The 22,556-nt window shown below is 39.9% G+C and overlaps 1 protein-coding gene across 3 annotated transcripts in view; it reads right to left on the bottom strand.

The window, feature by feature from the left end:
• The window catches only part of LOC149239757 (cytochrome c-type biogenesis ccda-like chloroplastic protein), a 478,359-nt gene that overhangs the window by 297,964 nt on the left and 157,839 nt on the right, over window positions 1-22,556 (bottom strand). The gene's annotated exons all lie outside the window — the stretch shown is intronic.

The raw sequence follows: 22,556 nt of genomic DNA, 5'->3' as shown, positions 1-22,556 counted from the left end.
AGCCACCACCACCAAACATATAGGCCTTGTTGGACAGATATGTAGTGGTGTTTGGGGATATTCCACCAAGGCAGCCGCCAAATAGGGGATTCGAGCACACTATTGAGTTGGATTCGGGTGTGCAGGTAGCGATCACTACACCTTATAGGCATCCTAAGGCCGATAAGGATGAGATTGAGAGGGCCATTCAAGAGCTGTTGGAATTAGTCCATATCAGGCCAAGTTCCAGTCCCTTTGCTTCTTCAGTAGTACTGGTGAAGAAGAAGGATGGGACCTTACGCATGTGCATTGGCTACCAGGCCCTCAACCGGAAGACATTGAAGAATAGGTACCCCATCCCCCACATAGATGAGCTTAGAGGATCCAAGTACTTCTCTAAGATCGATTTGCGTTTGGGGTACCACCAAATCAGGGTGAGGGATCAGGATATCCCCAAGACAACTTTCTGGTGCCATTATGGGCACTTTGAGTTCCTAGTCATGCCATTTGGGCTTACCAACGCTCCGGCTACCTTCCAGTCATGCATGAACCATGTCTTCCGGAGGCAGTTGAGGAGGTTTGTGCTGGTTTTCTTCGATGATATCTTGATTTACAACAGGACGTGGGAGGAGCATCTCCAGCACTTGGAGGAGGTGCTACGTATTCTGGAGGAGCAGCAGTTTTATGCCAAACTGTCCAAGTGCGAGTTTGGCTTGACAGAGATGCTCTACTTAGGGCATATCATCGGTGCTGATGGGGTGAAGGTCCATGAGGAGAAGATACGGGCTATCCATGACTGGCCAGTGCCCCGAGATGTGACAGCGCTGAGGGGTTTCTTGGGTATCTGCACCTACTACAGGAAGTTTGTCAAGGGGTTTTCACAGCTGGCAACACCCTTGACAGATTTGACCAAGAGAGGGGCTTTCGCATGGACTGATGGAGCATAGGCAGCCTTTGATCGCCTCAAGGAGGTGATGAGCAATTGCCCGGTCTTAGCACTTCTGGATTTTTCCCAGCCCTTCACTGTGGAGTGTGATGCATCTAGGGAGGGAGTTGGAGCAGTTCTATCACAAGATGGGCATCCCATTGCTTTCGAGAGTCGAAAGCTCCTACCACATGAGCGGTCATATTCCATATATGACAAAGAGATGTTGGCCATCATGCATGCATTGGCCAAATTTCGACAGTATTTGGTAGGCAACAGGTTTCGGGTGAAGACTGATCACAACAGTCTTCGTCACTTCATGGGGCAGCAGGGCCTCAATGACAGGCAGCAGAGATGGGTCAGCAAGGTGCAAGCCTATGACTTCGATATAGAGTATGTGCGGGGAAAGCACAATGTGGTGGCCGGCACTCTATTACGAAGGCTCGCTGGTCTATCACTCATGAGCATCTGCCATGATTGGAAGGCCCAGCTACTGGTGAAGTACTCCAAGGACAGGAGGGCATGCGAGATCTTGGAGAGCCTTGCGAGAGCCATGCGAGATCTTGCGAGAGCCGGTTCGACCGGTTCGCAAGGTCTAACCGGCCGGTTAGAGGCCTGGCCGGTCCGAACCGGCCTAAAAAACCCGGTTTAATACCTCTTGTGACCAAAATCTGGCCCTAACCGGTCAAAACCGGCCGGTTTAGGGCGGAACCGGCCGGTTTGTAGCAAACCGGCCGGTTCCATCCTAAACCGGTCGGTTTATGGACAGCCCGCCAATTAATGAAAAAGGTACAGTGGTTTTGTGGTTTAGGGGTGGTTTAGGGGTTTTGGGGTTGTGCATTACTACCTTGACTTGCCAAATATGATAGAATTTTCATTACCATTTCCATCCTTCGGTTATCCATGGGTGTCTTTCTTTCTTTAAGAGTGCAATTAATCCAGCTGAAACAAAAACATTTTCTAGAACATAGATATTACTACCTTGATTTGTTATTCATGGTGCAATTTCCAGCACCATTGAATGCTTTTGACCTCGACATTTAAACTTTGTTACAAGGCTACAGCTACAGATACTTGAAGTTTATTCAAAACATTTTGGATACAATACCACTTGATACAACATATATTAACATATTTATCTATCTATCCATCCCTCTACACAAACACACATATATCCATTTTAAAGGATGGTACTAATTTTAAATCAGAGTCCATGAAGAAATAGAGTTAGTTGTCAGAATCTAGCAGGCCTATATGCAAAAAAAAAAACAATAAAACTGCAAATACAGATATGAACTGCAATAAAGAAAAATTTGATATCTGCGGAGCTCAAATTATAAGAAGATCCAAAAACTTAAGACTGTTAGAGGCACCGGAACACTCAAGTGGACTGCACCTGTAAATATGAATGTATGGAGACATCTCCATTGAAACTTTGTTGAATACATAGTTGAAGTGCAAAAAAAAGGTTACAAAAAAGCATCTGGAAGGCCCCTATGTACACAAAAGAGAGAGAAACCTCATATTTGAGGCCCAAGTTACTGTTGAGAAGTACCTAGGCCCTAATTACATGAAAATGACATTCATTATTGAATTTTGAAACATAATACCATAAAGGCCCACGGAAAAAACATTATTACAACATTATGAAGCTTAAATATACCTTAAATACATGAATTTGTTAGTGTGAACAAAAATGTTGTGCTTAGGTGCACAACATGCAACTCCCCAGGAAGCTTTGTCCCCAAAGCTAAAAACCGGAAAGGTGGGAGTCCAAGATTAATAATTTTGATGACAAGCAGAACTTGAAAGATGTAATTATGCCACAATACAAGTCCAAAATGCATAGTATAATAGCTCAAAAAATGCAAAAACATACCTCTCAATTTCAAAAAAAAAAAAAAAACATTACAATTCTGAAGTTCATCAGTTTACACCACCTTTTGGACTCCCAAATAATCTGTGATTCAAAGAATATGGAATTTGGTTAGGCATGTGTATTTGCAAATATAAACTAAAAAGGTAGAGTAGGGTGACCCCTATACTTATAATCAGGCTAAAAATACATAAGAAATGAGCCTCATTTCTTATGTATTTTGCTATTTTGTCGATGATATGTATTGCACTCGGTGCCATTTTGATATATTCACCTTTGCATGGTATATAAATGAGCAAACTTTGCATATTTTGTCTCTATTGGCTTGGAATCATGGTTTTACATCTTAAAAATAGTTTTGTTTCATTAAAAATTAATTATTTAATGTATTTTTTAAAAACCGGTTCGTTTAGACCAAACCAGTCCCGGTTAGACCGGTTCCGGTCGGTAAACCGGTTCATTAGGTGGACCGGTCCGGTCACCGGTTCCGGTTTTAAAAACACTGCTTGGCGGTCGAATTTTAGAAGTCTGAACCAGCCAAATTCCTACGTGGGTTTTTCTGGGTTTAAACTTTAGGCCAAGGAGTAAGAAGCTCGAATATCATAATTTTATGAGCACAGGAAATAGTGATTCCAGCCCTTCGAAGTCAGTAGAAAGAACAGTTTTCTGAGCAACACAATGTAGTTTGGTGCAGCAGTTGTAGCAGCTTTCAGTTCAGCCATTGCTCACCTAGGTTTGGTCATGCTTGTCCATTGAGATAAGCCCAAGTGCACCATTCTATTTACTATTGTATTTTACTCTTGAAGAAGTAATAAAATGGCTCAACAGTTCCTTATTTCCAGCGTTTTCATCGATGCTTAGTGTCTATTTCGTTTTTATGTTTACTGAACTATTTGTATGCTTGTATATCACTTGTATTCGTACTTAGGAACATTACATCAGCACAGATCAAGGTTGGCAGTAGTGCAGATAGTACAGTGCAGAAGTCAGCAGCAGCGCAGAAGATTTAGAGGATTAGAGACTAGAGCAGTCAAATTCCAATATTCACGGTATTATGTTGAACACAGTTAAGTTCAGTTAATTTTGGATGTTTTTCAGTTGCTTCTCTCAGCAACTAAGTTGCAATACGAATGTAATGCTAGCAGCATAGCAGATGCAACATTTGAGAGGGAGTTGTAGTACAGATGCAATAGTGGCAGTGGCAGTGTCATGGGCAGCAATACAATAGCAGCAGCAACACAGTGTTAGTGGCAGCAACAGTGCGGAAAGGAGGTGCTTCAGAAACAGAGCAACATGTAGTTGGACATTGTTGCTAGAGCACTTTCCTCGCTAAGAGGGAGTATTAGTTTTAGCATCGGAAGTTCTCTAGCCTTGAAAATTGGTGGAGAGGCTAAGGCACATGAGTTCTAAAGAACTCAGAAACCGTTTGGTGAAATTCCACCTGGATTGTATTTTATTAAAATAATTAATATTTTTAATGGGGTTCCTAAGTCTAAAGTTAGGAAAATTAAAATATTAATGGGTATTAATCAAAATATGAGTGAGAATGATCTAGAAGGCAGATCAAGTCCAGTTTTAATCTTAGCCATTGAATAGAGAATTAATCTCAGTCGTTGAAGTCTTAACAAGAAAAGTATAAGAAGGAGGCTTGGGGTTCAGTTAGACACACACACACAGATTGAGGAAATCGATTTTCTGAGGTGAGAAGTTTTCAAGAGGAAAATCGATTGGGGAGAACTTGCAGTTGAGGGGCAGGGATCGCAGCTTGTGGAGAGAGTGATTCTCAGTCGGAGAGACATCAGCCGAGAGAGGCAGTAAGTGATCCAAAGGCCTTGACACAGAGGTTGACGCAAGGCTAGAAGGGCCACGCAGAAGTGATGCAGAGGCCGAGAAAGAAAGTCGAAAGTCAGAGAAGAAGGTCAGTTTCAGCAGTCGAAAGTCAGGGTGTGAGACTAGGACGCTGAGAGCAGTGACTTTGGGCTTCTAATCGAATTCCCAGCTAGGTGACGCAGTACCTCCAAGTGTTGACAATGGGGCAATGTAGAGGCACCGCAGAGCTAGCGCAGTGCCTGCCAAGGGCATCTCATCCAGCAGCTGGAACAACCAAAACTTTTTCTCAATGATTGTGTGAGGTAACTCACAAAGCTTCTGCCAGTATTTCTCTCTGTAACTGGATAACCCTATGAGGTATTCAGTGATGTATTCATATTTTGCTACTGCATAATAATAAAACCCTCAGATTTGTTGCACCGGTTTTCCCGTATTGGGTTTTTCCGGGGACTATTGTGTCCAAAAATAACTATGTCCTATGTATCTTGTTCTTTGCTCAATTTTCTGTTTCATGTAATCAAATTTTAAGTACTGTAGGTTGCAGAAGTAATTTGCTTCAGTATTCAGAGAATAACTTGATAATGTATATTAAAATCAAGTAGGTGAAGTAGATTCAAATTTGTTGCAGTATGGGTTCCTTCAGGATTAGGAATTTTCACATCCAAGTGGTCTAGTTAGACCCACTCTTGAGCCTAAAAGGCTTTTTAGAGAGGTTAAATAGACTCTCTCATAGTAGAACTCTTGCTAATCTTGGGCAAGAGGCTATTTCTAGCATCCAATTTCCTTTTTAAGAACAAATAGAGCCAAGCATCATGAATAATCTTTTGCTCCTTATAATTTCACTAACAGAAATGGCAATCCTCACAATATCCCTGACAAGGCTATTGAAAATTTGTCTTCCTTTCAAGGTAACAATGTCATTAGTTCTTCATCACATGTTAAGAATTTCAATGTTTGCATTTTCAAGTGGTGTAACATTGTTAACCATGAGGATGTAAAGATTATGCTTTTTGTTCACTCTTTAGAAGAGGATGCTCTTGATTGGTTCACTGAGAAACTTGCTAACGCTTATGACTCCTTACAAATTTTCATCAATGCTTTTATGGGAAAATTTGGAGAGATGAAAGAGAATAGGCACTTGATCAATGCTATTAGCAACATGAAGAAGAATGAGAATGAAACCATGGAGGAATTTAGTAAGAGATTTAATGATTTGGTGAATAGCATGCCTGCTACTAAAAGCATCATGACGAGTTTCTTTTGTGCTCATATTTGGATGTTTTTTGTGTTGACACTACCTATGAGTTAAGAAGAAAAGAGCCTGCAAATTTGGGTGCAACTCAAACTGAAGCCTTGAAGATGGAAAAGGCTAGGCATGAATTAGGAAAGTTTGAAATTCCTGGTTTTAATAGAGGGCCATCAAAATCTCATGAACATAAAGGGAAAGTTGAAGCAAAGGAAGTTGATAAGGATCCCATCAAGGAGTTAACCCAATTAATCAAGAGCATGGAAGCAAATCACACTAAAGAAATGCAAGCCATGCAAAATAGGTTGGTGGCCATGGAAAGATCACAAATGCAAAGATTCCAACCTAGACCAAATGATAGATGGCAAAATAATAAGGGCCCTCCACAAGATTATAGGCCTCCAAATCCATTAGAATCCACCAACACAGTAGATCGATCTCCCCCTTATTGTAGGCCATATGATGAGTTTCATGAGGAGGCCACATGCCCATATGTGAAGAGAATCATGGAAAGTGGCATGTTAGGAGGTGAACGTGTGGGAACAAGTGGTCAAATCAATATGTTTGCCATGGAGGATCAAGTTAACACCATTGAAAGAAATCAAGAAATTAACCATAGGTCTAATAATCTTGGGGTCGATAATATGATTGCAAATTTTGATAATGTCACTAAGATTTTTCGGGGAAAGCCTGCATTTGGACAAATTCTTGCTATGGAAAAACACAAAGGGATGACTTATCAGAGAAGGGATATTCAAAACCAGTATAATCACATAAATTTTTAGCCTCCTACTTTATAATTGAATTTTGACTTGGGCAATTGGATGAATAATGCAAACGTTTCTATCCCAGTGACAAAGCTTTTGAAGATACCATCTCAAAGGGCCAAGTTACTAAGTGCCATTGAAGTTACTCAAAGGGAAGAAAAGCCTAGTGATGAACCAGAAGACGAAGAAATTATGTTGAAAAGTATGAACTGTTAGGTGGGGAACGAAGATCATCAACCATTTTATGTTTCTTTGATAGTGAATGTCTTTTACACAACTACATGCTTAATTCAGGGGCTTCATCAAATTTCATGACCAAGAAAGTCATGGAGCAACTGAATTTAAGGGTATTTGGGCCCTATCACAACATATGTTCAATGGATTCTAAAAGAATTGAAGTGTGTGGGATAATTAAATATTTAAAGGTTTTCTGAGCTGCATACCCAGAAAGAATAATGACTATGGATATTGTTGTGATAGATGTTCTTGATTCACGGGAATGCTCCTATTAAGAAAATGGGCATCAGATTTAGGTGGTAGCCTTCAGAGAGACCTATCATATGCCACCATCCCCATGCCAAATAATCTAAGTTGCACGAAACGGGGAAACGGGTACGAGTTTCCGAAACGGGAAGCGATACGAAACGCGACCTCCCCAAATTTTGGAAACGGGGAAACGCGAATATATATATATATATAGAAAATATTTAAATATATATATATATGTATATATGTGTGTGTGTGCGCGCGCAATCATAAAGCATAAATGATACATTATAATTTATTACACTTAAACATTAAGATTTCATTTACATCACATTTACTCATGAATGATCACATAATGAAAATAAAAATATCGGAATATCCAAAAGCAACCTTTATTAGATATCCAAATCTCAAAATCAGCCTTTATTTATATTAATATATGAGGATGCAAGTACAATAAAGACTATAAGGCTGCAAGAGAGAGATCCCAATCAGGATTTTCTGCATCCACATCCCATTCTTCAGAAGGACCACTGTTGTATTGGGAGTCTCCTCCTACATAGTCGAACGACCTTAGTGCTCTTGATTAAATACACGTTTCATACCCTAGTACCCTACATGATCTTGATTATTGGGAGTTTCCCCTGCATAGAGGGCTTGGTTTTCTTGATTAAATACAAGTTCCATACCCTAGTACATGATAAAATCCAATGGAAACATTGCAATCCCCCCAATCCTCAAATCCTGAAAAATAAATAAGTCTGCTGGATTTTGAGTGAGATCTAAAATTCTACTTTCTCCATATGAAATCCAATGAGGGCGAAACCACTCTCAAACATCCTGAGTCATTTCATGGTAATGTTAAAAATTTAAGTAAAAGGATGAAAATGAAAAATAAAGGAGAATATCACTTTTACTTTAAGAATTTAACATTACCATGAACTGCATATCAACACTAGGGCAAAAATTCACTTTTATAACTTTAGACACCCATCTAGAAAATTAAAAAACAAATTTGAAAAAAAAAAAAATTAAAAAAAAACACAATTCAATTGGGAAACGCGGGCTGTACGGCCGGGAAACGCGTTTCCGGCCGTACTGCCACGTTTCCGTTTCGGGAAACGTGGCAGTACGGCCGGAAACGCGTTTCCTGGCCGTACCAAACGCGTTTCTGCGTTTCGTCCCAGTTTCCAGCCGGAAACGGCCCCCCCCCAACCACGTTTCCTGCAACATAGCAAATAATACTTTTATCAAACTTGATCAAGAGTTAGAGAAAAGATATCATGTTGAGGATCCAAGGAAACCCAACAATGAGATTATCTATGGGTCATACAAGCCAGGAAGTGATGCAGTGTTGACAAATTTTCTCCCCCCCAACAAAGCAGAATCAAAATGAAGAATTTAGGCATAACACCAAAAGCTTGGGTACTTTGAATCTTCCATCAGAACATTCTCAAGACAAGGCAAAGGGGTTGACATTAATTGCATCATCCTCACCATCACAGCTAACCAAGAAGAAAAGAAAAAAGAAAATATAGAAAAAAAATATCAAAAATGAATCACCAATTTTGAGCAGGATCAAGCCTCAACAAATCAATAGTCGAAAAGGGAAAAGGAAGAGGCTTGGTATATTTGATGGCCACAAACAGGTTAACATTGGGGCAAGTCAAAGTCCTAAGATAGTCAAAATTGGACAGGGCACATCAAAGAAAGAACCTATGGATCTGCCTGTGAGTAGGCAGGTTCTCAAGATGGATTTCATCGAAGACATATGATGCCATGGGGCATCTCTGTATTATATTTCTAACTCTATTCTTTGTCATTTTGGTTAAGTAGTTTCATTTTTTAATAAATTGATATTATTCTCTTAGAATAAATTTCCATTAATGTACTTCCTCACTTTTGTATTTGATTTTATATGATGATATTTTGAATGGACGCTACTAATATATGTCTTTTGTTGGTGGATGCAGATTCTAGGTACTTGCATGCTATCACTTTCTATCTAGCACACATCCCCATATGGACCCAAATGTTGACCAATGGAGTGGCACCTAGAGATTTTTTTCAAGACTCCATGCCCAAGGATATGTCAGAGGCCTCAATGTACTCAAATTCCATAAGTCCTGCAGGGACAATGTAAAAGTGATACTAGTATGAGGATTCGAGTCATGTAATAGGCCTAGGTAACTTGGGACCTTGTCATCAAGTGAGTTTACTTTGGGAGGGTTTTTTCACTTGGTTAATTATTATATCCTTACGAGGACTTAATAATTAATTGAGCTTTTTTCCTTCAAGTATAACCCTAAAGCCGAAGTGCGGCTTGATGGTGAGGCCTTGGGTGAGTCCTAGTGTCTAGGGTCATTGTATATTACCATACCAGATTACACAAAAAAATTCGTGGAATTTGATTAGGTCTAAGGGGTCATTTTTTTATTTTTAAAATTTCCCGCAGGGTGGAAATTAGAATAAATTTTGTATATGAAATATAATAAGTGATGTCTAGAGAAGTTGTATGGGGTATGTGTGATCAAAATTACACCTCTCACCCTCAACTTTCTACTATAATATTCTTTGAGGGGTTAAAAATGTGTTTTAGACACTCAAAACCCACTTTTTCTAAGTTTAGTGGGAAATCTGACAATAAATTAAACTAGAAATAAATTAAATGGAAAACAATAAATAGCTCCATGTGACAAAATGACATGGAAATGACTAAGAAATTATCTCAAGTCAAAGGAATGAGTCAAAGGATAAGTGGAGGATGATTTGGCACCTTGCATCATAAATACATGGCCAACTCAAGGAAATCGAATTTCTGGTAATAAATGAAGAAGTTGCTTGGAAAATTTGAATTGGCGGAGTTAATGCACATTCGGGAGGATTTGGGAGAATATTTGGCAGAGATTTTTGTTGGAAATTTCCCCACATGGGTCCCTACCCTTCTACACTTGTCATTTCATCATGGAATTCGATTTTGCTTGAGGGGTTCTTGATGCCACTTGGGAAATTCGAATTTGCATGAAGAAGCATTGGCATTGTCACCCATTTTCTTTGGGAGTGTCACCATTTTCCTTGGGATTGGCTTCCAAACTTCTATATAATAGAGCCATGGGCTTTCACTACGTATCCATTGAAAACAAGCTATTGTGCTTGGGAAAGCTCTTCTCTTATATACACTCATGTTCTATTGCAATAAAAGACTTTGGGGTGCACATATGAGGTGTTGTTCTTCTTGAGCATGGTAATATCTTGATCATTGTGTTTCATTTTCTACTTATGCTATTGTATTCATTAGTTTTCATTATGCTTTTAGAGATTTGTTAATGTGTAGTTATCTCACATTGGCATTTGGTTTTGAGAGTTTGCTCTAGATAGAGAAAGTTTTAGTTGATTTTCCAATAAATCTCTAAGATCTACTTATCATTGTATTTGTTTTAACCCATGTGGATCTAATGTGTATTTGAAGTTTTGTAAACACGTATATTGAATCAAACCTAAAGCGTCAGGGTAAATTATTGGAGGAATCATCTCACTCTTGAACAAGTTCATTGAAGAACCTGCATTTGTCATCTCCCAAGGCCTCATTTTACAATTTTTTGCTCCAAGGATCCTTGGCTTTTAGCTTGTGTTTCATAATCCAATTACATTTAAAATTATTTGTCTCAATTTCTTGTACTAATAGCGATTTTATTTTGTTATTGAAAAGCATGTTGGAGATTAGGCAAGGAAAGGAGTTTTGTTCCAATTCCTTGGTCTAAATTTTGTAGAATATTTGTAGATAATTTGCTAACATTCCTCTTTGTTTTACACTAAGTTTGAGTGTGGGTTTTGCAGAGAATTCAAATTTATTTATGGACTATGCTCACCCTTTGTGTTGACAGGATTGAAGAAGCTAGAGTTTAAACCTCTAACCATTTGTTGTAGGATCTCAAGAGCATTTGAGCATTGAATTCAAGGAGGTCGTGGACATTTTGGGACAGCAGCAAACTAGCTTGGCCGTGGGCATTTTCGTCCTTGTAATTTTCAGATTTCAAGTGTTGTCCCTTGGCCATTATGGTTGCCACTTCTTGGAAGGAGACACTAGTTCCTATTGATTTATGGTAGCATTGGATGTGCTCTAAGTCTCAAATTTTGCAAGGGGGCTTGGGCACATATATTCTAAAGAACGCAAAAAGAGTTTTGGGAAATTTCACCCAGAGACAGTTTTATTAAAATAATTAATTATTTTTAATGGGACCCTAAGTTTAAACTTAGGAAATTCAAATAATTAATGGGTATTAATCTAACTATGGGTGTAACTTCTAGAAGAAGACGAGGATTAAGCAGAAATGATATTAGCTATTGATTAGTTCTAATCTGGGCCATTGAATGTAAACAAGGAGATTATTTAAGAAGGCTTGAGGGTCATTTGGAAAACACACATAGAGTTGATCAATCAAATCGAATTGCTGAAGCTAGAGGCAGTGCAGTGATTTGTAGTGATCACGCAAAGGGGTAGAGGGAGTTTTAGTTGGAAGATCTTCTCTGGAGCCAAGAATACTCAGCAGAGAGGCAAAGAGACACACAGAGGAGGTAGCGCAAAGGAGAAAGGGGGTGACGCAGAGCCAAGAAGGGCTCACGCAGGCCCCACGTAGAGCAGCGCAGAGGCCTCTACGCAGAAGTCTGAGATTTGCTGGGAAGCTGACGTTTATGAGCCGAGAGGGCTGGAAAAGGATTCTGAGGGCAAATCAATTCCTAGTTGAGTAGATGCAGGGCCCACGCAAGGGCAGTGCAAAACAAGCCAGGGGACTCGTGGTTCAGCTACCAGATCAGCGGGGACTTGTAGTGTAGAGTGAGGTAATTGTTAAGTTATGGTATGTTCTATGCTTATAACAGTTTACTTCTTTTTCTTATTATATTCCACCGATTAGAAATCACATGTACATAAAGTAAAGTGCAAATAGAACATTAAACGATCGATAGAAAACAAGCCAAGACAAGAGACACAAGATGTGGCGGCTAGCCAGGGACAAACCCCACAATGTGTGGGGAAACCCTTTGATCAAATCTTCTTTTATCTTCAATAATTCAGCAGAGAGAAATAATACAATAAATCTGATTCATATCAGCAGTAGCAAACCCTAGATCAGTAGCATCAGCAATAGCGGCTTCATTATCAAACTAGGGCAGACCATATCTCACAAACCGACAGTCGGATTGACTTCATTCCACCACCAAAAGTTTCGGCTTCTAGAGGAGGTTCAGATGAACCTACAGCGCAGTTCAAATGAGGAGATCTTCTAGGCCACGCAAGTCAATCTTTACTTCTGCAGTTGCAGCTTCAGTTTCAGCAGTTTCCGGCTTCAAACTAGGGCAGTCGATATCTTGCAAACCGTTCGTCGGATTGACTTCATTCCACCACCAAAAGTTGCGGCTTTCAAAGGAAGTTCAGATGAACCTACAGCGCAGTTCCAAAGAGGAGATCTTCTAGGCCACGCAAGTCAATCTTTACTTCTGCAGTTGCAGCTTCAAATTCAACAGCTTCTGGCTTCACATGTGTGAGAGAGAGAGACCCATTTCAGCGCAGTAGAGAAGAGACTCATATCTGCGCAGTAGAGAGAGCGAGATGTGATGAGATGAGTGAGTCCAAATGAGAAAAAGTCCTCTTATATTTATACACAACATTGGTGGGTGAATAGATGCGACTGTTGGGCTTCTGAGCCTACATGAGTTGTAGGTCGGCTTGATAATAATTCCATAATCAAAATAAATTCATATCTCCATGAATACTTATCGGAATTGGATGATCTTTATATCAATCCTACACCTCTCGACGAGAGGAATCTAATAAAAATATTATTAGCCATGAATAAGATGACCCACATGAAGTTTTGCCCTGGTTGCCAATTTTAACACTCCCTCTCAACCATGGAGAACTTCATCTGCAATCTGTCTATCGGCCGTTACTATTCATCCATCAAATGCACTGCCTTGTACAGCCTGACCCTTGCCCTGCTCTGCTCTATTTTGCCTGTTCTGCTTTGTCTTGTTCTGCCCTGCACTGATCTATACTGTTTTGTTCTGTTCTGCTCTGCTCTTGCATTGTTCTGTTCTACTCTGCTTTTGTCCGAATTATGAAGAAGAAGAAATGATCGAGGATGTATCATACTGACTCAAAGTCAGTCTCAGAGTATGTACCACTGGTCCCAGACCAATCTCAACCAACCCAAAGTCAGCGTCATAGTGAGTACAACTCCAATGGTCCCAGACCAATATCATCCTCCACTGACTCAAAGTCAGTCTCAGAGTATGTACCACTGATCCCAGACCAGTCTCAACCGACTCGAAGTCAGCGTCATAGTATGGTACAACTCCTACCACTGGTCCCAGACCAGTATCATTGATCCCAGATCAATGGAGGTCATCCTAGCGTAGGGAGTACGGTAGTTACAACGATGCGTCCATCGGTACTACTATGGTCCCTAACTTCATTTCCCTGCTCATTGATCAGATGAGAGGTACTTCCCATGAGTCCCAGACTGCATGGGTAGGATGCCTCGACAGGAGAACTAATCAATCCTGTCCTCACAGGAGAACACATCAATCCTGCTACAATTGCCATGGAGAACACATCAATCCAGGCCTCACAGGAGAACACATCAATTCTGCTACAATTGCCATGGAGAACACATCAATCCAGGCCGCCATGGAGAACACATCAATCCAGGCCTCACAGGAGAACACATCAATCCTGCTACAATCGCCATGGAGAACACATCAATCTAGGCCTCACAAGAGAACTAATCATCTTGCTACACAGGAGAGCGAATCATCCTGTTCCACAAGAGAGTGAATCATCTTGTCCCACAAGAGAGCGAATCATCTTGTTCCAGTGTGCACCACCAGGGGAGGGTGAGTCACCCTGTGGTCGTATGTTGCTCCAGTAATAACCGCAAGCCCTCAGAGCTCCCAGAGCTCAATGTATGCAACATGCAGGACCCTTGTACAAGGGTTTCTTACCGACTCCAAGTCGTTTGGGAAAATCACAGATTAGATCTTTCCTCCGGGCTTTGACAAGGTGTATCAACCTGTACATCATCTTAATGCGATGGAGCCTCCTTGTTCGTCAACTTACCATATCCAAGATGATGTCTATCTGCTGGAGCAATCGACGAATACGGGATTCCTCAATAATCGAATCCCACCTCTGGTTGTTATAGAGAATCACAATGGTATCCAATGTAAATCCAAACAGCTCACTGAAGAGCTTTCGCAACCAGACTACCTCACACGAGGTTATGCTAGCAACAATATATCCTGCTTCGGTGGTGCTCAAAGCCACCGACTTCTGCTTCTTGCTCATCCAGGATATCGAAGTAGATCCCAAGGTGAAACAGCACCCGGAAGTGCTCTTTCGGTCCACCACACTGCCTGCCCAATCAACATCAGTATATCCAAGTAGTCTCACATCTCCGGCAGTGTATCTTAATCCATGAGAGATTGTGTCCTGAAGACATCTCAAAAGATTCCTGGCATCAATCCAGTGAGGCTCAACCAAATATGATCTCACAATGCTAACTGCAAAAATTATGTTCGGACGGAGGTTCACCAAGAACATCAATGCGAATGAGTTTATGAAACTCAGAGGCATTTCCCAAATCTGGTCCGACATCACTACCATATAACTTCTAAAAGTTAAGATCCTCGAGGTAGTCACAGGCTTGCAGTCCATCATACCAAATCTTTCCAATATCTTTACCACATATTTGCCTTGAGATAGTAAAATTTCCCTTGGCTTCTGCCATACTTCAAGTCCTAGGAAGTAGTGCATCAGTCCTAGGTCTTTCATTTCAAATTCAGAGGCCAGCTCCTTCTTACATTTGTGAATGAGAGGGTCTGCACCTGTTAGAAAGAGGTCATCCACATATAATACCAGTATGAGAGGCTTGTCATCTTCAACCTTAAAGTAAAGGTTAGGATCGGCTTCACTCCTAGTGAATCCCAGCTTCATCAAGTAGCTATCCATCCTCTCATACCATGCTCGGGGAGCTTGCTTCAGCCCATAGAGAGCTTTCTTCAACCTGCATACATGAGATTTTCGATCATAAATCTCAAATCCTTTGGGTTGCTCCACGTAGACCTCTTCTTTGATCGAGCCATGCAAGAACGCAGTCTTGACATCCATCTGATGTAGGTTCCATCCTTGTGAAGCGGCAAGGGATATGATCGAGCGGATGGTCGTATATCTGGCAACAGGTGCAAATATCTCATCATAGTCTATACCTTCCTTTTGGGAGAAACCTCGAGCAACAAAACGAGCCTTATACTTTTCCGTGCTTCCATCTGCTGCATGCTTTATCTTGTAAAGCCATTTTGAAGTAACAATTGTCTTGTCCAGGGTCTGGGAACTACTTCCCAGACATCATTCTCCATAATAGACTCATATTCTACGGTCCTAGCATCCTTCCATACTTGATGCTTGACGGCATTTGAGAATGACGAAGGCTCATTTTGTATGATCGTGCTCATGATGGTCAGGTATCCTTGATACCTATTAAGTTTCTTACTTTGACGGAAGGTTCCTCAGGGTGCAGCATGTCCTTTAGCATCATCAAGTATCCCCCTAAGCCATGAAGGCCTCTTTCTAGAAGAGGAAGGCTCATGTGGATGAGAATCTATCAGATCCATGGGTTATTCTACATCAGGCATTGATTCATCATCCTTTTCTTTCGGTTCCCTGGTGATGGCTTCTTGAGAGCTCCTCAAAGTCGAAAGATTGTTCACCTTGCAGTGAACTTTTCTTTAGGAGTCTTGGAACCCAATGCTTGATGAGGGCATCAATTTTGTACATATACGACGGTGATTGTAGTTTCAGCCCATAGAAACATCAAAAGTCTTTGATCATGTAGCATGGCCCAGACAGCTTCCATCATCGTGCGGTTCTTCCTTCCCACCACACCATTCTGCTCAGGAGCATGTGGTGTAGTAGTCTCCCTCTTAATGCCAACCTCAGGTATGCTTGAGTGAACCAATTGTAATATATCAGAGGTCTTGCTTTGGCTTGAGGGGAATGGTCCCCTTTTGAGCTTTCCTTCAGCACATTCTGGACATACACCTTCATTCTCTATTCAGAATTCGGGCATCCCTATCACCATTTGTCTTACACCGAGTATAGCTTTATAATGAAGGGGAGAAAACCTCTAATGTCAAAGTTCGGACTGAAGAGATGTGTCATAAGACATGACACCTAGCAGACTTCCATCGACCTGATATAATGAATCAACACTAAACCCAAGAGTAAAGGCATCTTAAACATTATTTTTCCATATACATACCTTGCCATCGCTGAAGGTTACCTTGTAGCCTTTGTCTTCCATTCCCGAGATAGACACTAGGTTCTTTTTGAGGTCAGGTGCATTTAATACATCCTGGAATTTCTGGCCTTCTTGAATGCTTGTCCTCTTCCTTGATTCCCAGCTCTCCTCTTACCTTTGCTGTTGAATTTGTCATTCCTTTGATTGCCATCAGAGGGATTTTGATCATCGTCCTAGAGTGAGTCCTTTCTATCAGGGCACTCCCTTGCATAGTGACTTGCTTTATCGCAAATGTAACATCGTCATTTTCTTCTAGCCTTAGGTTCAGCCTTTCCTTTTGATTTAGTCCTGGAATTATTTCTTTTCTTTGCATGAAAAGAAAAGGCAGCAAGAGGACCTTTAGGCATGGGCATTTCTTACACTTCTTCCCTTGTTTCTTCTTGAATGCATCTAGCCATTAATTCCTCGAAACCAGGAATTACATTATAGTTCAGAAGAGTAGTCCAGTCTGTCGTAGATTTCCTTGGAGGTGTCTAGATCAGAGATGTAGGCCACCAAGCGCTTGTCGATAGAGTCCCGGATGATCTTCTTTGTTTTGACTTCTCCATTTTTCATTTGTTCCAGGCAGCAGCAGATGCATTTGATGAAGGCTCAACAATATTGCCTCTTACATGGTCCAGCACTCCTTGATCTTCAAGGGTTAGATCGATAGACATCTTCCATCCGTGATAGTCAGCTTTCTCACGGAGCTTGTCTTCGGCAGGAAAGAGTGTTGAGGACCCCATAGTTCTTTTAGGATAGCCTTGCCAATCTTCTCTTCAATGATTGCTCTTGTTCTTGCTCGGGCTTTGTCTTCACCTCAGCTCTGATACCATGTTAAGTTATGGTATGTTCTATGCTTATAACAGTTTACTTCTTTCTCTTATTATATTCCACCGATTAGCAATCACATGTACATAAAGTAAAGTGCAGATAAAACATTAAATGATCGACAGAAAACAAGCCAAGACAAGAGACACAAGATGTGGCGGCTAGCCAGGGACAAACCCCACAATGTGTGGGGAAACCCTTTGATCAAATCTTCTTTTATCTTCAATAATTCAGCAGAGAGAAATAGTACAATAAATCTGATTCATATCAGCAGTAGCAAACCCTAGATCAGTAGCATCAGCAATAGCGGCTTCATTATCAAACTAGGGCAGACCATATCTCACAGACCGACAGTCTGATTGACTTCATTCCACCACCAAAAGTTTCGGCTTCTAGAGGAGGTTCAGATGAACCTACAGCACAGTTCAGAAGAGGAGATCTTCTAGGCCACGCAAGTCAATCTTTACTTCTGCAGTTGCAGCTTCAGTTTCAGCAATTTCCGGCTTCAAACTAGGGCAGTCGATATCTTGCAAACCGTCCGTCGGATTGACTTCATTCCACTACCAAAAGTTGCGGCTTTCAAAGGAGGTTCAGATGAACCTACAACGCAGTTCCAAAGAGGAGATCTTCTAGGCCATGCAAGTCAATCTTTACTTCTGCAGTTGCAACTTCAAATTCAACAGCTTCTGGCTTCACATGTGTGAGAGAGAGAGACCCATTTCAGCGCAGTAGAGAAGAAACTCATTTCTGCGCAGTAGAGAGAGGGAGATGTGATGAGATGAGTGAGTCCAAATGAGGAAAAGTCCCCTTATATTTATACACAACGTTGGTGGGTGAATAGATGCGACTGTTGGGCTTCTGAGCCTACATGAGTTGTAGGTCGGCTTGATAATAATTCCATAATCAAAATAAATTCATATCTCCATGAATACTTATCGGAATTGGATGATCTTTATATCAATCCTACACCTCTCGACGAGAGGAATCTAATAAAAATATTATTAGCCATGAATAAGATGACCCACATGAAGTTTTGCCCTGGTTGCCAATTTTAACAGTAATCTCACCAGTTTCTTCTGCTAAGTGATTTTCTCTGTAGCTGGATTGTTAGGAGGGCATCCAGTAGTTGTATTCAGAAATACTTCAGCTTAATAATAAAAACACTCAGATCTACTGCACTAGTTTTCCCGCATTGGGTTTTTCCAGGGACATTTGTCCAAAAACAACTATGTCATTTGTGTTGTATCTTTCTCTATTGTTCAGTTTCTTGTTTCGGCATATTATTTAATTGGTGTAGGCTGCAGTGTATGTATTTCGATGTTTTTCATAGGAAACTGCAAATAACTTGTTCATGTAAATCTAACAAGTAGAAGAAATATCATCAGTGTTGCAGTAGGAATCCCCATTTGAAGAATTTTCACAAAATTTTCCTTCTTTGGGGCAGCCCATTAAGGGGCCTTCTACACATTATAAAAAAGCTAATAAAATATCTATTTTTCTTGTGGGAGCTTGGGTTTTACCCATGGCATCCCTTCTCACCATTTAGGGAGAGAAATATGTGGGTGGATTAACTTTTGCATTCTCTTGGTTTCCATTTTAATTGCATGCTTAAAATTTATACAACCTCACTCATCACATTTTTATTTTATTTAGATAAGTTTGCTACAATTCAACTTAAGGCTTTGCATTCTTTACTTTATATATTGGTTTGAGCTACAAGCACTTTACTTTGAGCAATCTATCATTCACATGCAAGCATTTTAATTTCTAAAAAACTTTAATTTTGTTTACTAATTCATTTCCATTTAGTGTAACAAATTGTTTCATGTATACTTGAGTTCATGCTTCATTTCTAAATGCTACATCGTTATCTTGAGTATTGGAGCATTTTGTTGTCTACTTGAAACAACTTTGTTTCTCAAGCAAATTGATTACATCATTCTAATTTACGTACAAGCTAATCTCCATTTTAAAGTTATATTTGTAATATATTGTTGACCACCATTTCCTTACTTTGAAGCATTGAAAATTTAATATTTGTTTGGGAGAACTTACATTTCATTTAAACATTTTAGATTAGCTTGCATTTTTAATTTACCTCCAAGCATAAGCTTGGTTGATATACATTATAAGGAAAACACTTTCTTTGAAAATTCTTCCAACTAGTACAAAGTAAGGTAAAGAGTGTGTGACCCTGCAATTATGGAGGTGGTTTGTCCCCTTGTAGGAACAAAGGCACATGCTGGCTCATAAGACTAGGGGGATGGGTATCGTTAACGACATCGCCGTGTCCTCAGCGGCTCTTTCTTATAGTCACCCCAATTTTTACCTTTTAGCAAGAGTTCAAAACGAAGATCTCTCACTTAAATTAGGCATCTAGCTTAAAATTTACCAAGATAATTGCATTTGACCTTAGTTAAGTGCATTTCATATTAACACACTTTACTTTTCAAGATATTTTACTTGCAAATTATTTATATACTTGTCATGATGAAAATGTTTTGAATTGATTATCTCACTTGGGAAAGTACCATATTGTTCATTTTGCAAAGTGAAGTTTTAGCTTGTTTCATGTTGCAAGTTATTTTATTTGCCTCCTTACATGCTCTAGCATTGTGAATGATTATATTTTGAAAGCATTTCTTTGGAAGCAATTTTAAATCTTGCTAACATCTTCTTGATTGACAGGGTTACTTATGTTTCACTTTGAAATTTCATTTTAGAGCAAGTGTTATTTATTTTAAAGCAATATTGAAGGCATTGGTCTTATATGCTCATCCTCGATTTATGCGTTGATGATTATTGAAGTATATTTGATTTCATATTGCTCATCATATCTTCTCATAATCTCAAGTAATCCAAATTAACCTTGACATCGCCTAGAAACCTCACATCACCCTTTTAACTTAGCTTTTCAATTAGGGGCCACCCCCCTTAGCTTGCTTAGGAGAGAGCTTAAACAAAGAGAATTGGGAATAGGTGACAGCCCCATCTTTTAATTTTTCCACCAACCAAACCTTGTGGAGTTGAGGGTTTTTCTCACTAACTTAGGTGTATGTGACGGGTAGCAACAATGGGTGGCATTATAATACCATGGTTCACTTATTTTTTTAAAGTGACTTTACCAACTTTTATTTAATTGTTAAAATAATATCTACAAATTAACTTGTTGACCCCCTTTTTCTTGTTGATAACCTATAGGGATCATGGTAGGCTATGACTTCAATTCTCTCTGTTGTTATGGATTGGAAAAGGACATTACATCACATGGGTACCTTCTTCTCGTCAACAACATTAGTAGAGCATTGATATATTTTCATGATCAATCAAAATCCCATCAAACCATCCCACTCATCTAGGAGTAAAACCCCTTGCCAAATTGAGGGGTAACAGGGCCAATGGAGTCAAGAGCAATGTTGCACGAAGCGGGAGCAAAGCGGAAGCGTTTTTTGGAAGCGGGGACGCCGAAGCGTCATTTTCCAAAAATCTAGGAAGCGAAGCGTCCGCGGAAGCGTCTGCTATATATATATATTTTTTTTTATATTTTTTTGCATTTATACTCAAAACAAACATCCCAAATACCAAATTAATTGTAGAAGACATGAAAACATGCATATTTTTGCATAAATCAAGATAGATATAACATCCATTGTACATTAATGATCTAGAATCTAGATTTTTCTCCTCTTGTCTAGCCTTTGCCTCTACCTCGATTGTCTAGGGATATTAGTCAACATTGCCCAATTTTGATCAAACTACCTAATTCAAGACTTAAAATATGGTAGAAAAAGCTTAACATGTTTGATCGATGATTTTGACTTGATTGAAAGGTAATTTTTTGCTAAGGGCGTGCCGCATGACAAAGGAGTTCAACAATTAACACCACCAACACCAGGGTACATATAGGGCTTGGTGCTCTTGATTAAATGCTAATCGCATACCTTCATACTTGATATAATCTAATGAAATGCCACAATCCCATTGATCCTGAATACCTGAAAACTGTTAAGTCTGCTGAATTTTGAATAGGATATGAAATTCTATTTTCTCCATATGAAGTCCAATGAGGCTGGAACCACTCTCAAACATTCTGAGTCATTTCATGGTAATGTTAAAAATTTAAGTAAAAGGATGAAAATGAAAAATAAAGGAGAATGTCACTTTTACTTTAAGAATTTAACATTACCATGAGGGAGCATCTGCTATATTTATATTTTTTTTTGCTTTCATTTGTCACCCTAACCCAAGGTGGACCCACCCCCAACAAGCAAACTCACCTAAAATTTAAAAAAAAATTGAAAAAAAAACGATTTTCTAAATGTTTTCCGGAAGCTTTTCTGGAAGCGTACGGAAGCATCTGGGAAGCGCCTGGGAAGCGCCTGGGAAGCGTCTGGGAAGCGCCTGGGAAGCGTCTGGGAAGCGTCGTACGAAGCGCGCTTCGGCACTTCGGAAGCGCCAGCGCTTCCGAATTTCCAGGAAGCGGCTAAAAAATCCGGAAGCGCGCTTCCGGCCAAGCTTCCTAGGCGCTTCCGTACGGGACGCGCTTCGGGGCTTGGAACCGGGGGGGGGGGGGGCGCTTCGTGCAACACTGGTCAAGAGGCCAAGTTAAGAGAGCAATTTGTGAATGATTAAAACACAGATTTATTATAAACTTATACATGCCACAATGTGTCTTAACTTGTGCTAAATGATGAAGAAATGTACTTGGAGGGGTCTTATTACCGATCTGATTAGCAGGGTTGCAAAGATCATTGCAACCTGCTTGGATGGGAACACACAGGGTAAAGGCCTATAGTTACCTCAGCTCAAACCCCCACTGTTTAGGCCCAATTGCCTTCTAAAAGGCCAAGGTAGGATTCCCAATCACTACTTCAATCAACATCAAGTAAGACGAGTGCCTTAAATGGGGTAAAGAAAAGGGGAAGGAGTTAATTATGAGGGTTGTCTTGTTGATTTATGTATGTAAGTATGCAGCAAAAAACTTTAAAATAGCATCCTTATAATAGTCATTCTTGGCATTGTAAAACTTTTTAAAATGAAAATGTCATAAAAACTTTATCATTGTTGTACAAAAGTTATATAGTTCATGTCTAAGGGCTGAATTGTTTAGAAATCATACCCACGCTATGTTTATATCAAGTCTCCTTGATGAAAATGTACTATTCTATATAAGTTGATAGTAGAATCATTTTACTTGCCAAAAAAAATATAAATATAATAACTCATTAGCAATAATAAATATCTCTAACTCACTTTTCAATATAAGTCATTGTCTCCTTAA

This window comes from Pinus tabuliformis, chromosome 8, assembly GCF_031772625.1.
Source record: "Pinus tabuliformis cultivar Carrire ecotype Pingquan chromosome 8, CPIR1, whole genome shotgun sequence".
Lineage (NCBI taxonomy): Eukaryota > Viridiplantae > Streptophyta > Pinopsida > Pinales > Pinaceae > Pinus > Pinus tabuliformis.
This window is presented reverse-complemented; position numbering and strand designations above follow the sequence as displayed.